The 13,629-nt window shown below is 46.2% G+C and overlaps 1 protein-coding gene across 4 annotated transcripts in view; it reads right to left on the bottom strand.

Moving 5' to 3' along the window:
- BCAS1 (brain enriched myelin associated protein 1) overlaps nt 1–13,629 on the bottom strand; it is a 505,437-nt gene that overhangs the window by 469,131 nt on the left and 22,677 nt on the right. The window lies entirely within an intron of this gene.

Here is a 13,629-nt window from a genome sequence, read left to right as displayed (position 1 = left end):
ATAAGATACGTTCACATTAGCAGTCTAATGCAATTTTGTGGTGTTGTATGCATAGTAGTGCTAGCGGATAATGTATTCTAAGAGGTAAGTTTAGAGCATAATCTCCACAACTTTGTTATGTTTTTAAATTTTTTTGAGTATCTGCTTTTCATGAAATTTGCCACCCAGATTCTTGTGACACCAGCTCTTGGACTTGTGTTGCTATTTGAGAACCTTTTCAATAACAAGATGGTATAACAAGACAATTTTCTTGGCTTGCCCCTCAGGAGTATTTAAATAAAGTGTTGGCAAATGACAACATTCTTCAACCACTATAGTATGAATGACAAGACTGAAGCTGGACTTTTTCTATCTTTCTGCTTTTCAGATATTTGGAATGAGAGCTAAGCTGTTGGCAGATCACGGGCTCGATTAACCTTGACAAGGATCATATTTACTCCCAAATTCATGCAGAGAACACCTATGTAAGAATCTGTCCTGTGGGTCACGATTCCATCTGTATCATGTATGAACAATTACTCTCGTTATTCTAATGGACCTGTTTATTCTATATATAGAGCTTTGACTATCCGGAGAGAGGATGGCAGGAAGAGGAGAATAACAGGCAGGAAAAGTTTTTTATTTGTTTCACATTCTAGATTTTCACCGGAATCCAGAGGGCTCTCCTTTGTTCTCAAGTGAAAGTATTTGGTGAACACTTACATTGGGTGGCTAGCCACAGTTTTACGCACCCTGTCCACCTTAGAGCAATACCGCATAAAGGGCCAGATGTAGGTAATTCCGATTTACCTACTCTTAATTACCAAATCATACCGATTTGGTATTTAAGAGTAGGTAAATTGGAAGTAGGCAGATGTAGGTAATTTTTCTTTTTCAATTACCGATTCTGTAAGATTCGGTATTTACCGATTCGGTAAATACCGAATCGGTATTTCCCATTGATTCCTATGGGCCTTGAAGCCCGTAGGAATCAATGGGAAATACCGAATCGGTATTTACCGAATCGGTAAATACCGAATCCTGGCAGGGGGAACGGGGTGTCACTTTGACACCCTGTAGCACCCCAATTGCAGGCGTGTGTGCCATGTGGCACACATACATGCCCTAAGGGCATGTCTGTGTGTCACATGGCATAGGTGTACATGCACAGATGTGCATGTACACTGGAATTCGGTATTTGACCACCCAATAGGATTGGGTGGTAAATTAAGAATTCCTAAGGGCCTGTGGCACTGCAAACTGTGCCACCTACTTATGGATTTACAGAATCAGTATATTTACCAATTCGGAAAAATACCGAAGCGGTAAATTTACCGAATCGGTAAATTTACTGATTCTGTAAATTCAGAGCCACCTACATGTCAAAAGCCAAATACCGGTCGGTAACGGCCGAAATCGCCCGTTACCGACCGGTATTGGGCGACCTACATCGGGCCCAAAATGCCAAATCAACATGATTCGGGATAATATGACAGTGATTTGAAAATCAAAATCCTACTGTTTATAACATACTGTCACTGTGTGATTAGAACCTGACTTTGGATGCATGACATATATCTTAGTGGTAGTGCCTACTCCGAAGTGACAATGTATCCTTTGACCCTCAGGCATTGTCAGTACCTCCCTTACCAAACCCAAATCCAAAGTAAATGCTGACAAAGGAAATTCATAATTTTGTGAGTAAGGAAGTGAAAAATATGGTATGGTTTTTTTCCAAAGTGTTCGTCCTCTGATTTGGCTTCAGTTGCCCCAAACCAATCCCCATTCATGCCCACCTCCTGACGGCCTCTATCTAAATTATCTAATTATCTGGGGCATATTTATGCAGGGCCCCATGGTGCCAACGCAGGAACCATGGTGCAAGGGTGCCTACATTGGTGCAAGGCAGCCCAATGTGCGCCAGCGATGGGGAAATTACTGGAATGCACCGTATTGGGAGAAATATAGCAAATTCCTGCTCATTCCCAGTAACGAAGCGCAGCAAGGTCACTTCCTGCACTGCGCTGGCGTTTTTTGTCATCAATATGCCCCTCAGTTTTCTTATTGGCTACCAGTCAGTCAACTTTTTAGCTTTCACTCCCAGTAGTAACAAGCCCCATAGTACGCTGCGGCAACTTTGGTCATAGCTCAGGTGATGACGTGAATGACTGGGTCAATAATGTTTTTCTGTGTGCTGAATTTTAGAGGGACTCAGTCATACACCATAAAGTAAATCCTGACACCCAAGAAACTCAGCAACATAATATTAATGCTCTCCAGTCACCAATCACCTGGACATGCCAGGTTCATGGATGCAGTGAACTACTCTGTTCGATATTGGTTGCTCTTTTAGAATTCATGTTGCATTTTGTTGTTTGGGACCAAACAAGGGTGCTGAAATAATAATTCATAGACAGTGCTTGAGAATAGTGTTACTTTCTCTACCATCACTTGTGAAAGCTAAGATAATGGAACTTAAAACAAGACTTAATATCCTTATACATTAGCGGGGTCTTCTTTAATTCATAAAGCAGTGTTTTCAGTCTGATGACCGCTGTAAAAAGGTAGAAATGTGAGGTGACTAAATTCAATAATTGCAAAAGCAAAGTTAGTCATCTTATAAACTTTTGCATAGTCATTCTTGAAAATGTAATGTACATACCAAGTAAGTATATCTGTCCCGTTCTTCAAACAAGGTCCTTTTTTGTGAAAGTTTGACTGTCAGAATATGTTTCTGTGAGAAGCAACCTCTTGATTATTTTTTTAAATTACATATTTCTTTAAATGCAGACTGGTTTGGACTGCCCTTCTTTGTCCTTTTCTGCTCTCTCAGTCATTGCCCTCTTTTATATTGTATTCTTAGTATAGCTTGTCTGTTAAAGTTTTATAACATGTTTATGTCAAAAAGGCAATATATTGTGCTGTTACTAGTGGTACAGTGTGGGTAAGTAATAGTAATATTTTGAAAAATGAAATGAAAGATGAAAATAATAGAAATAATAGATGTAATAACAATATTATTTGTTTAGAGGAGTTCTGACAACTTTGTGTTTAGAGGAGTTCTGACACCTTTTGGGTCAGGCACCACTGCTCCTGCTGCACCATTCAAATCATGCCCCCGGTGTCTGCAAGATAACTGCATTTGTGACTGCCTGTTTAGTAGTAAAATATAGCAATATTTGGTGTTTAGAGGAGATATGACAACTTTTGGCCCCACTGCCACAGCACCCGCTGCAACATACAAATCATGACCCTAGGGCCTGCATGGTAAAATATTGCAATATTTGGTGTTTAGAGGTGTTCCTAGACCTTTGGGTCCCAGTGTGACTGCACCTGCTGCAACATTGAAATCATGACCCTAGTGCCTGAATGGTAACTGCACCTTTGACTGCTTATTTAGTAATTAAATATGTCAATATTTGTTGTTTAGAGGAGTTATGACAACTTTTGGCCCAGGTGCCACTGTACCTGCAGCACCGTTGAAATCATGGGCCTAGTGCCTGCTAGTTATCTAGACTTGTGACTGCCTGTTTAGTCACAAACATTTTGCAATATTCTGCATTTAGTAGGTTCCCTAGAGCTTTTGTGGCCCCGGTGCCACTGCAAATGCTGCACCATTCAAATCAAGCCCTATTTAACTGAAAGATAACTGTAATTGTGTCTGGCTGCATAGCAGTAATATATATAGCAATATTAGGTGTTTAGAGGAGTTATGACAACTTTTTGGCCCAGTGCCACTTCACCTGCAGCACTATTGAAATCATGACCCTGCCCTTGCTAGATAACTGCACTTGTGACTTCCTGTTTAGTTGTAAAATATAGCAATATTAGGAGTTTAGAGGACTTCCCACAACTTTTGGTCCTGGTGCCATTCTACCTGCTGCACCATTCAAATCATGACCCTGTTGTCTGTAAGATAAGTGCACTTGTGACTGCCTGTTTAGTTTTTAATTTTAGCAATATTCTGGGTTTAGTGAAGTCTCTAGAGCTTTTGGCCCTGGTGCCACTACACCTGCTGCACCATTCAAATCAAGTCCCTTTTAACTGCAAGGTAACTGCAATTTGCCTACCTTTTTAGTAGTCAAATATAGCAATATTAAGTGCTTAGAGGAATTCTAACAGCTTTTGGGCCCTGTGCTACTGCACCTGCTGCACCTGCTGCACAATTCAAATCATGATCCAGATATCTGCAAGATAACCGCACTCGTGGCTGCCTGTTTAATACTAAAATATAGCATAGCTCTTGTATATTAACTTTATTTTGAATGTGCAATGTGTATTAAAACACTTATAAGTTAATCTTAATAAATGAATCGATTAAGTTGAAAAAAATTAATCTGATAATGCCTACAAAGTGCAAGGCAGGTTTAAAATCAAACATCTTTACTTTATCGGTTGGATTTTTAGGTTTCGCCTGGGGCCGGAGCTTCTAGCTCCGCCCAGGAGAAATCTATTGTCCCTACAGTGTACTGCTTAGTCCCGCCCTCTGTTCCATTGGCTAGCTCCATAAATGGAGGCTAGCCATTGGAAGAGATTGGCTGTCAATCACGCTTTCCCCTGAAAACGCGATTCGGGGGCGTTTCCGTGTCTTTTTTTAAGCCCTGCCCCTTTTTGTCGTGTGTCCCGGGCCTCGCTGTGATTGGCTGCCGGCCCGGGACACCTCCGTGACGTCATTCCCGGGCCGCGCTGTGATTGGCTGCCGGCCCGGGTATGATGTTACTTGTATCAAATATCTGGATGCAATGTCGGAAACAGCAAATTACAAGTCGGGCGGCACACTATGATAAGTACAGATTTTTTGCGTAAGTGATTTAAAGCCACGCCCCTAATTACACTGGCCACGCCCCTTTGAGAGACCCCCCAGTTTTTTCATCCCACTTAAAGCCCTGGAGACAGCAACCACGTTCCTGGATTGGGGTACAGGGAAGAAAATGCAAAAACTACCTGGTAGGTTTTTAGAGAATCATGATGGCGCAGTGCCATCTAGCGGGCTCACTGCAGTTCGTTTGCTGTCATATTCATAAGGAAAACTCAGTGTCGATGATGCAAAATTGCGTTGAATTTATAGATATTTCTGCCGTTCCTAATTTGCACAATTATAATAATGATAAAAATGCAAAGTGAATGGAATTCATGTTTTTCTTAGGTGTCTGAAGCAGGAGGTTCCGAATGTCAGGATACCTTTATGTCAAGGCTGCCCTGTCCTGGTTTTACTCCGTGCCACTTTCTTCTACCACCTAAGCACAGCCTTGGAAGTTCATTTTTAGGTTTCGCCTGGGGCCGGAGCTTCTAGCTCCGCCCAGGAGAAATCTATTGTCCCTACAGTGTACTGCTTAGTCCCGCCCTCTGTTCCATTGGCTAGCTCCATAAATGGAGGCTAGCCATTGGAAGAGATTGGCTGTCAATCACGCTTTCCCCTGAAAACGCGATTCGGGGGCGTTTCCGTGTCTTTTTTTAAGCCCCGCCCCTTTTTGCAGTGTGTCCCGGGCCGCGCTGTGATTGGCTGCCGGCCCGGGACACCTCCGTGACGTCATTCCCGGGCCGCGCTGTGATTGGCTGCCGCCCGGGACCTGACTTGTTTTTTTTGGATCCATTTCCCGGCGCAGACACGGGCAGACAGAAGCATTCATGATGTACCTCATGCTAGACTTATGGTAAATGCCTAGTTTTCTTTCCACAGAAGCGGCGAGGTTTGTGCAGAGTTCCGCGTGCTCCAGGAAACTGCAGAGTGTAATAAAATTCCAGGCAGCCGGCCCGGGAAGAGTGCCAACATCACTTAAATACGCCGCGTTGTTACGGAGGTGTGCTGCTCGAACGGCAGTAAAATACAGTAGATGACTCTGAAAATCGCATCTCTAAAAAAATGTAACCAAAGCTAGGATAAGGCTGCAGCAGTAGAAAACATCAAAATTAAAAGCAGTTGTGAAATGCTGACACCATTAGTACTCGGTCACCACAGCTGTAAAGCCCAGCCTCCCACCCCAGCGCTGCGCTCACTATTCCACATTTTGGCTTTCATTCACCCTCTAAAGCCGGTATGTTTCTGTGGACTGACCGCACTAATGAGGGTGTAACAGACAGCTGTTCAGCTCAGATTCATGCCCGAGATTTGAGGTGGATAAACATGATGCTCGGCGGTACGCAGGGCACGGCGGGAGAACAGCTGTGCGTGGCTTCGAAACCGCGCCGTGGGCCCGAGGCAGCGAGGCGGAGGTCTCCCCCAGCACGTACGCTGCAGAGTATGTGCGGTCCCAACTCCCCAGGGTCCATGCTGCTGTCCTACAGTACAGTAAACGGGAACCTTCACGCGGCCAGTGTGTAAGTTTGACGGAGCAGTAAGACTCTTCCCTACCCTGTGCCCTCTGGAGTTTTGCTTTTTGTGTCCAGCTTGGGGAAAGCACCGCACCCAAGGATGGAGAGAAGGTACTACTCGAATTTTCAAAGGATAAAGTGGGGACGGACGGGCGGGGGGAGCGAGGCGGCATGATGGATCTGGCTGTAACGGAACGAGTCAAAGTGGAAGGGAGAGACAGGCAGGGGGAGGGTGGGAGACAGGCAGCTCGGGGAGCAGGGAGGAAAGAGGTGGGAGTTGCGCTGGCGTTGCCTGCTCAGAGCAGCATCCGGCAGCACTCCTGCGCCCCCAGCTCTCAGGAGGGACCAGCGCCGAGCAGAGAACTCGAGGAGCTGGGTGGCCAGACGCCTCTGCCTGTACCTGAAGGGGGAGGTAGCCCCGGGTAGGAACACGCCCTGCAACCTTGCCAGAGCCGCAGTCTTGACCCAGAGGTAATGTAAAGCCTTGCTATTAAAGTACCTACCACCACCGATGTACAGGTGTAAATGTGTTTAAGGAATTTTAAAAAGGGGGCTTTGGGCATATGCGAGGTGGCTCTCTGTAATGTCTATTTGAATAAAAGTTACAAGCACGTTTTTTAACGAACTGCTAACAAAATTCGTGTAGTATCTGGGATACTTGTCTAAATTGTTATACATTAAAATGTACTAATCAATGCTAATTACCGATATCGGATAGCATGGTGGTCTGTCTTGAAGGGTTAGCGCAGACCGGGTGCACGTTTTTGGCTCGTTACCGCGGCACCACGCACAGGTGTAGCCCGCATGTTCCTGCCTCTCTGCCCAGTCCACCCAGTCCTTCTAGGCATGCTGATATGAGTTTGAGAGGCGTCCTGTTACTGCCCTTTCAAACACCCGAGGGCCCTATCAAGAAGTGATTTTTTGGCGCAGAGCCGAGCACGTGTTTTAGGAGCCTCCAGTGCGTAAAGTGAATTAATTCAACCTAACATGTCCCAGAGATTGCGCTTTATTTTTAAACAACTCAACTCATAAAAAGATAGAGGAGAACCGTGTCCACAGTTTCCGAGCTATACTATCTGAAAATGAAGCACCAACTCTAATCTGAGAAATATCGGGCAACATGAATTCACTTTACACACCGCAGGCGCAATTACACAGGGGTGCAATGGCACATTTAATCAATCTAGCCTTAGCAATGTACTCATCGGAAGTTTCATCTAATTTACATGCTTGAATACTGCAATGGATATCGAAAGGTGGGAACAAGGATGCTAATTTAATTTAATCCACATATGTTGGAAGATATTGGCAAACTCCGTTTTTATTCACTAGGTATTCACTATTAAACATGACCAATCCAACCCCAGCATTTAGCTCACTGTCCCAAATGAAGTTACTTTACACACTGTTTATTTGTGTTCAGTTTGTGATGCCGTGTGATCACCGTCACTCTAGCTGTCTCTCTGCCCTTCACCCCACAGGGTTTTTGCCGTCTCACACGCACAGGACGAGGGCAGGCGGGCGCAGGTTATGGAGTCACCCGTGCAGATTTTCAGAGAGAAAGACGAGATGCGGCGCCTGGCGCCCACCTGCTGCGTCCCAAGCAACTCCAGCATCTGGCCTCTGGGCTGACACGACTACTACGGGCTCAATAACAGCGAAGAGTCCTGGGAGCAAGGCCATCCCCTGACCAACCATACCAACATGTCCCCCACCATCCCCATTATCATCACCGCGGTCTACTCCATGGTCTTTGTGGTCGGCCTGGTGGGAAACTCCTTGGTCATGTTCGTCATCATCAGGTAAGAAGATCCTACATCCTTCCTCCAAGCCACTCGCTTCTCATCACTTCTCATTGGTTGGATTCGAAGGATGCGTGGGGCCGCAGGAGGGTTGTGCCACTGGGGTCCCTGAGCAGCGTTCTGCTGCTGGTGTGGAGCATAGATACGTTTATCAGGATAAACTGCGTCTAGCGCTCTGTAATGAAATCGTCCAAAAACAAGGAGACAGCCAGGGCTTTAAGTGGGCCGGGTCTCAAGGGGTCTGAGCACCGGCAGTTTTTTTAAGGGGGCCTCGAAACGGGTCTCGATCGGGCTCTGTTTTGAGTCCTGACACAGGCAGCCCGTTTTTTCCCCAGACTGCAGTGACAGCTGTTTGCTGTCACTGCAGTCCGGAAAAAAGTGCCAGGGCGCAAAACAAAGCCTGATAGAGACCCGTTTCGAGCCAGCAGGCACATGGATGTGCTCAGCTCACACTGCTCACTTCTCAGTAGTAGAGAAGTTACGGCATGACGTCATGCCAGGGGAGCGTTGTGGGGGAAGGGAAAACCTTTAAGAGTCATTTTCTTTCTGGATTTCCCTTCTCTTTCTGAAACTCAGGAGCAGCAACATTGTGGTAGGGTCACCAAGGATTTAATTGGAAGCTTTGTCAATATTATATACAATTTATAGTTGCAGCTTATTTATCTTCTGCAAGTAATAACCATTGACAAAGCCAATATTACTTACTTATTGTAGGTATGATGTTACTTGTATCAAATATCTGGATGCAATGTCGGAAACAGCAAATTACAAGTCGGGCGGCACACTATGATAAGTACAGATTTTTTGCGTAAGTGATTTAAAGCCACGCCCCTAATTACACTGGCCACGCCCCTTTGAGAGACCCCCCAGTTTTTTCATCCCACTTAAAGCCCTGGAGACAGCAACCACGTTCCTGGATTGGGGTACAGGGAAGAAAATGCAAAAACGACCTGGTAGGTTTTTAGAGAATCATGATGGCGCAGTGCCATCTAGCGGGCTCACTGCAGTTCGTTTGCTGTCATATTCATAAGGAAAACTCAGTGTCGATGATGCAAAATTGCGTTGAATTTATAGATATTTCTGCCGTTCCTAATTTGCACAATTTTAATAATGATAAAAATGCAAAGTGAATGGAATTCATGTTTTTCTTAGGTGTCTGAAGCAGGAGGTTCCGAATGTCAGGATACCTTTATGTCAAGGCTGCCCTGTCCTGGTTTTACTCCGTGCCACTTTCTTCTACCACCTAAGCACAGCCTTGGAAGTTCATTTTTAGGTTTCGCCTGGGGCCGGAGCTTCTAGCTCCGCCCAGGAGAAATCTATTGTCCCTACAGTGTACTGCTTAGTCCCGCCCTCTGTTCCATTGGCTAGCTCCATAAATGGAGGCTAGCCATTGGAAGAGATTGGCTGTCAATCACGCTTTCCCCTGAAAACGCGATTCGGGGGCGTTTCCGTGTCTTCTTTTAAGCCCTGCCCCTTTTTGTCGTGTGTCCCGGGCCTCGCTGTGATTGGCTGCCGGCCCGGGACACCTCCGTGACGTCATTCCCGGGCCGCGCTGTGATTGGCTGCCGGCCCGGGACCTGACTTGTTTTTTTTGGATCCATTTCCCGGCGCAGACACGGGCAGACAGAAGCATTCATGATGTACCTCATGCTAGACTTATGGTAAATGCCTAGTTTTCTTTCCACAAGAGGCCATGGATTGAATGGGCAGTAGGTGTGGGCTCTCTTCCGACTCCTGAGCAGGAAGGGTGCAATCCAATGTCCAGCGTGAGCAGGTGGCATTGTAAAGTTGACAAATATGAGGAGAATTGTAAAAAGGAAACATTTCTCCTGGGAAATGACAATTGATTTACGGGTCCGGATTTAGTGTATTTGTGAGCCTAAGGCTGAGTGTCTGATTACGAAGTGGTGGCATTTCCTTTTTACACTATCTGTATTGGTACCCCGTCTCTTCGGTTTAGTTTTAAATAAGTTGCGAGGAGCAGACACAGGTGAGGGTCGTGCACAGCTCTGGAGAAGGGAGAACCGTACTGTTGACGGTAACGCAGCGCACCACCAATGAATCCTCGCTATGGTGTGAGTTAGCGTGTCCTGCTTCTGTCTTGGCTCACTTGAAGGCCTTCTTTGGGTTAATAGGCTTACAATACGTATAACCGGTGAAATAGTTTAATGTTTTAACTATGGCGCCTGCTGGAACGATGAAAGCGTAATTTCCTAGTCACATGTCTCCATATCCTCATGATCAGTGAATTAGAGCAAGAAAGGTAAATCGGTGCATCTTCAGAAAATCGCTGTTATCGTTTTGTGTAATTTTCAATGTATTTTGTGCCAACCTGCTCTCAGCAAGTTGGGAATTGGAGCAATGGGATATAAACGCGCATTATCCACAATTACTGTAGTGGGTCAAGTGAAATAAAAAGTGTGTGCTTTTCTCAATGTGCGCCTCACTGTCATCAAAGTGCCACAAAGATAAGATTAACCAAGGGTGCTGAAGGGGCGGGGAGCATGCAGGGATCGGAGTATACTTCTGTGAAGTTGTAAGTAACCGGAAGCAAGGCAAATGTTCTTGGCTGTGGTTAGTAATTTCCTCATTGATGGTAGGGGTGTTGGGGCGTTATTATTGCTCCAGTTGATAATAATGTTCTTGTACAGCTTTACATCATGGAGGATAACGTGTTCAGAAATTTCAGGAATAGTTTTTGCCAATGACCTGTGCCAAAGGGTTTGCCGTTATTCGGGAATGGAGAGGACCCCTTTCCTCAAATCGTGAGGCTTGTGGAGTGAAAGGTAGATCTGGTTCCTCCTTGGGGAGGGGATGTGGTCTCACGGCTTTGTGTTTGGGAAAATGTGGGTGCTTGAGCACAGTGACACTTTTTCATTTTATTCATTCATTCACCCAGGTCTGCAAAGCCGAATAAACCTGTTAAGAGGTTAGATGTTTGGCCATGGGGCACTGCTGATGAACTATGAGGCGTGATTCTAGGCTGGAGCAAGGACGACCTGGCTTTATAAAAGTTGATGCAGACAGAAACGAGCATTGAAAATGCAGTAGTTCTCGCCTTTCATTAAGTTAAAGCCATTTGCTTTGCTACTGGTATTGTACAGCAAAGCAAATGGCTTTAACTTAATGAAAGGCGAGAACTACTGCATTTTAATGCTTGTGCTTCATTATGCCCCACCCCCCCTAACCCCCGGCTTTGTTGCTGCGCTCCCACCCTCTCCTTTCTTCCCTAAACTATCACATTTGCTTTATTTTTTTAGTGATTATTTGAAAATGGCTGGCGGCCTTTTGGGAGCGCTGTGACAGGAAGCGGCGCCCCTCCACCCACCGAGGGACCCTTTTAAAGGGAACACACCTTTTATTTGGAATCCGCCCCGTTTATGACGGTTCTTCTTAAATTCCTGAGTCCGGCCACAGATAAAAGCATCACGACTTCAAAGGGAAGTGCTCAGAGTTTAACCCTGCAGCTAGGAAGAGTGGACAGCAACTGGTAATTGAGGGTAATAGCCCGCGCAGGCCTCGCTTTGAAAGGGATACGCAGCTCTCAGATGGCTGTACTTTTATTATTAACATTTTGTGGAGGTGGTGGGGGCTCTGGGGACTCTAGAGATAGGTGACCCTCCAAATGTGCAACAGAAAACATGTGACAGGCAGAATTGCCTTTCAGTCCCGAGGGCCTCGTGGGGCACCACTGAGTAGCAAAGGCAGATTTCTATTTTTAAATAGCTTGTTTTATTATTTTGTGGGGTTACATCAAGTGTGACACTGCGAATTACATCAGCTGCAGCCAATGGAACAGACCAGTATTATAATACTAGCAGCCATTACCTTAAGAGCTAGAGGCTCTGAAGTCTGTGAGGACTATACAAAATAAATGCCATAAAAGAATACATAGAAAGACCACGTTTACTGCAAAAATTATCGCAGGCAGTGGCATAGCTCGCATCACGTGCAGAAATGGCGCTTATCTTTCCAGCGTAATTGTTGTGGCCACCGGTTCTTCAGTTGTTACCGGTCAGCTGTTTGATCCCAAGATCTGCACATTACACAGCAAAGCTTTTCAGCAGGAACTGCACCCACTGGGCTACCCCTCCGCTGCTTTGGATTCAAAGGCACGGCCTGTCCTGTGCCCCCAGCTGCCTCCCTTCCTGGGTGAATGAAATGAGTGCCGTAGTCGTACCAGCGTCTTCTTTTTGGGAGTTAGGTGTTGATGAAGTGTTGATGAAGTAGCACCAATTGTTAAAAGCTGTGTGAAGTGGGAGTCGAGGGGTGCACATTTTACTGCTCCTCTGTTTTTAGGTTTCGCCTGTACTGCAGATATTGTTATATTGTTATTTCCAAAGAGATAAAGAACAGAATTACTCGTGATAAACATTTTTTTTTAATAACTTGTTTTAAATGGACAGCATTAGATGCATTGCAAACAGATTGACTGGTTGTTCGCTTGTTTGCCCTGTTATCGGATAAACTGTTGGGAATAGTTTAGAGGCTGGCGTGGAACACACTACAAAACCGCCACTTTGTTTTCGTTTACACTGTGGCTAGAGGTCTGCCACTCTGCTATTCAAAATGTACCCAGTCAATACATACATGAACACTTCGAATGTAACACAAACCTAACCCACTAGAAGTAACTTAACAGTTCCTACTGTCCTCTCTTGAGCACCAATATACAATTTCGAAGGGTCTAAGGAAAAATAATCATTGAGGATTTTATCGGGAAAAGGGGGAGGGTCGGCGCCAGACTTCACACCTGGCACAGTCTGAAGGCTGAACGGATTGTGACTCATGCGTCCAAGATGGAAAAAAAACTGCAGGGGGCCCTAGTTTGGGCAGCTGGGCAGGCAGTGTGTGAGTGTGCAGAATGAGCAGTGTGTGAGTGTGCAGGGTGAGCAGTGTGTGAGTATGCAGGGTGAGCAGTGTTTGAGTATGCAGGGTGAGCAGTATGTGAGTGTCCAGGGCCAGCAGTGTGGCACATCCACCACAGCCACCACATCCACCACCACCACATCCACCACCACCACGTCCACCACCACCACGTCCACCACCACCACGTCCTCCACCACCACCACCATGTCCACCACCACCATGTCCACCACCACCACGTCCACCACCACCACGTCCACCATGTCCACCACCACCATGTCCACCACCACCACGTCCACCACCACCACGTCCACCACCACCTCCACCACCTCCACCACCACCTCCACATCCACCACCACCACATTCACCACAACATCCACCGCCACCACATTCACCACATCATCCACCACCACATCCACCACGACCACATCCACCACCACCACATCCACATCCACATCCACATCCACCACCACCACATCCACCACCACCACATCCACCACCACCACATCCACCACCACCACCACATCCACCACCACCACCACCACATCCACCACCACCACATCCACCACCACATCCACCACCACATCCACCACCACATCCACCACATCCACCACATCCACCACATCCACCACATCATCCACCACATCATGCACCACATCATCCACCACCA

This window comes from Lissotriton vulgaris, chromosome 7 (genome assembly GCF_964263255.1).
Source record: "Lissotriton vulgaris chromosome 7, aLisVul1.2, whole genome shotgun sequence".
In the NCBI taxonomy this organism is placed as follows: domain Eukaryota; kingdom Metazoa; phylum Chordata; class Amphibia; order Caudata; family Salamandridae; genus Lissotriton; species Lissotriton vulgaris.
The sequence above is the reverse complement of the archived record's forward strand: the minus strand, read 5'-3'. Positions and strand labels throughout refer to the sequence as shown.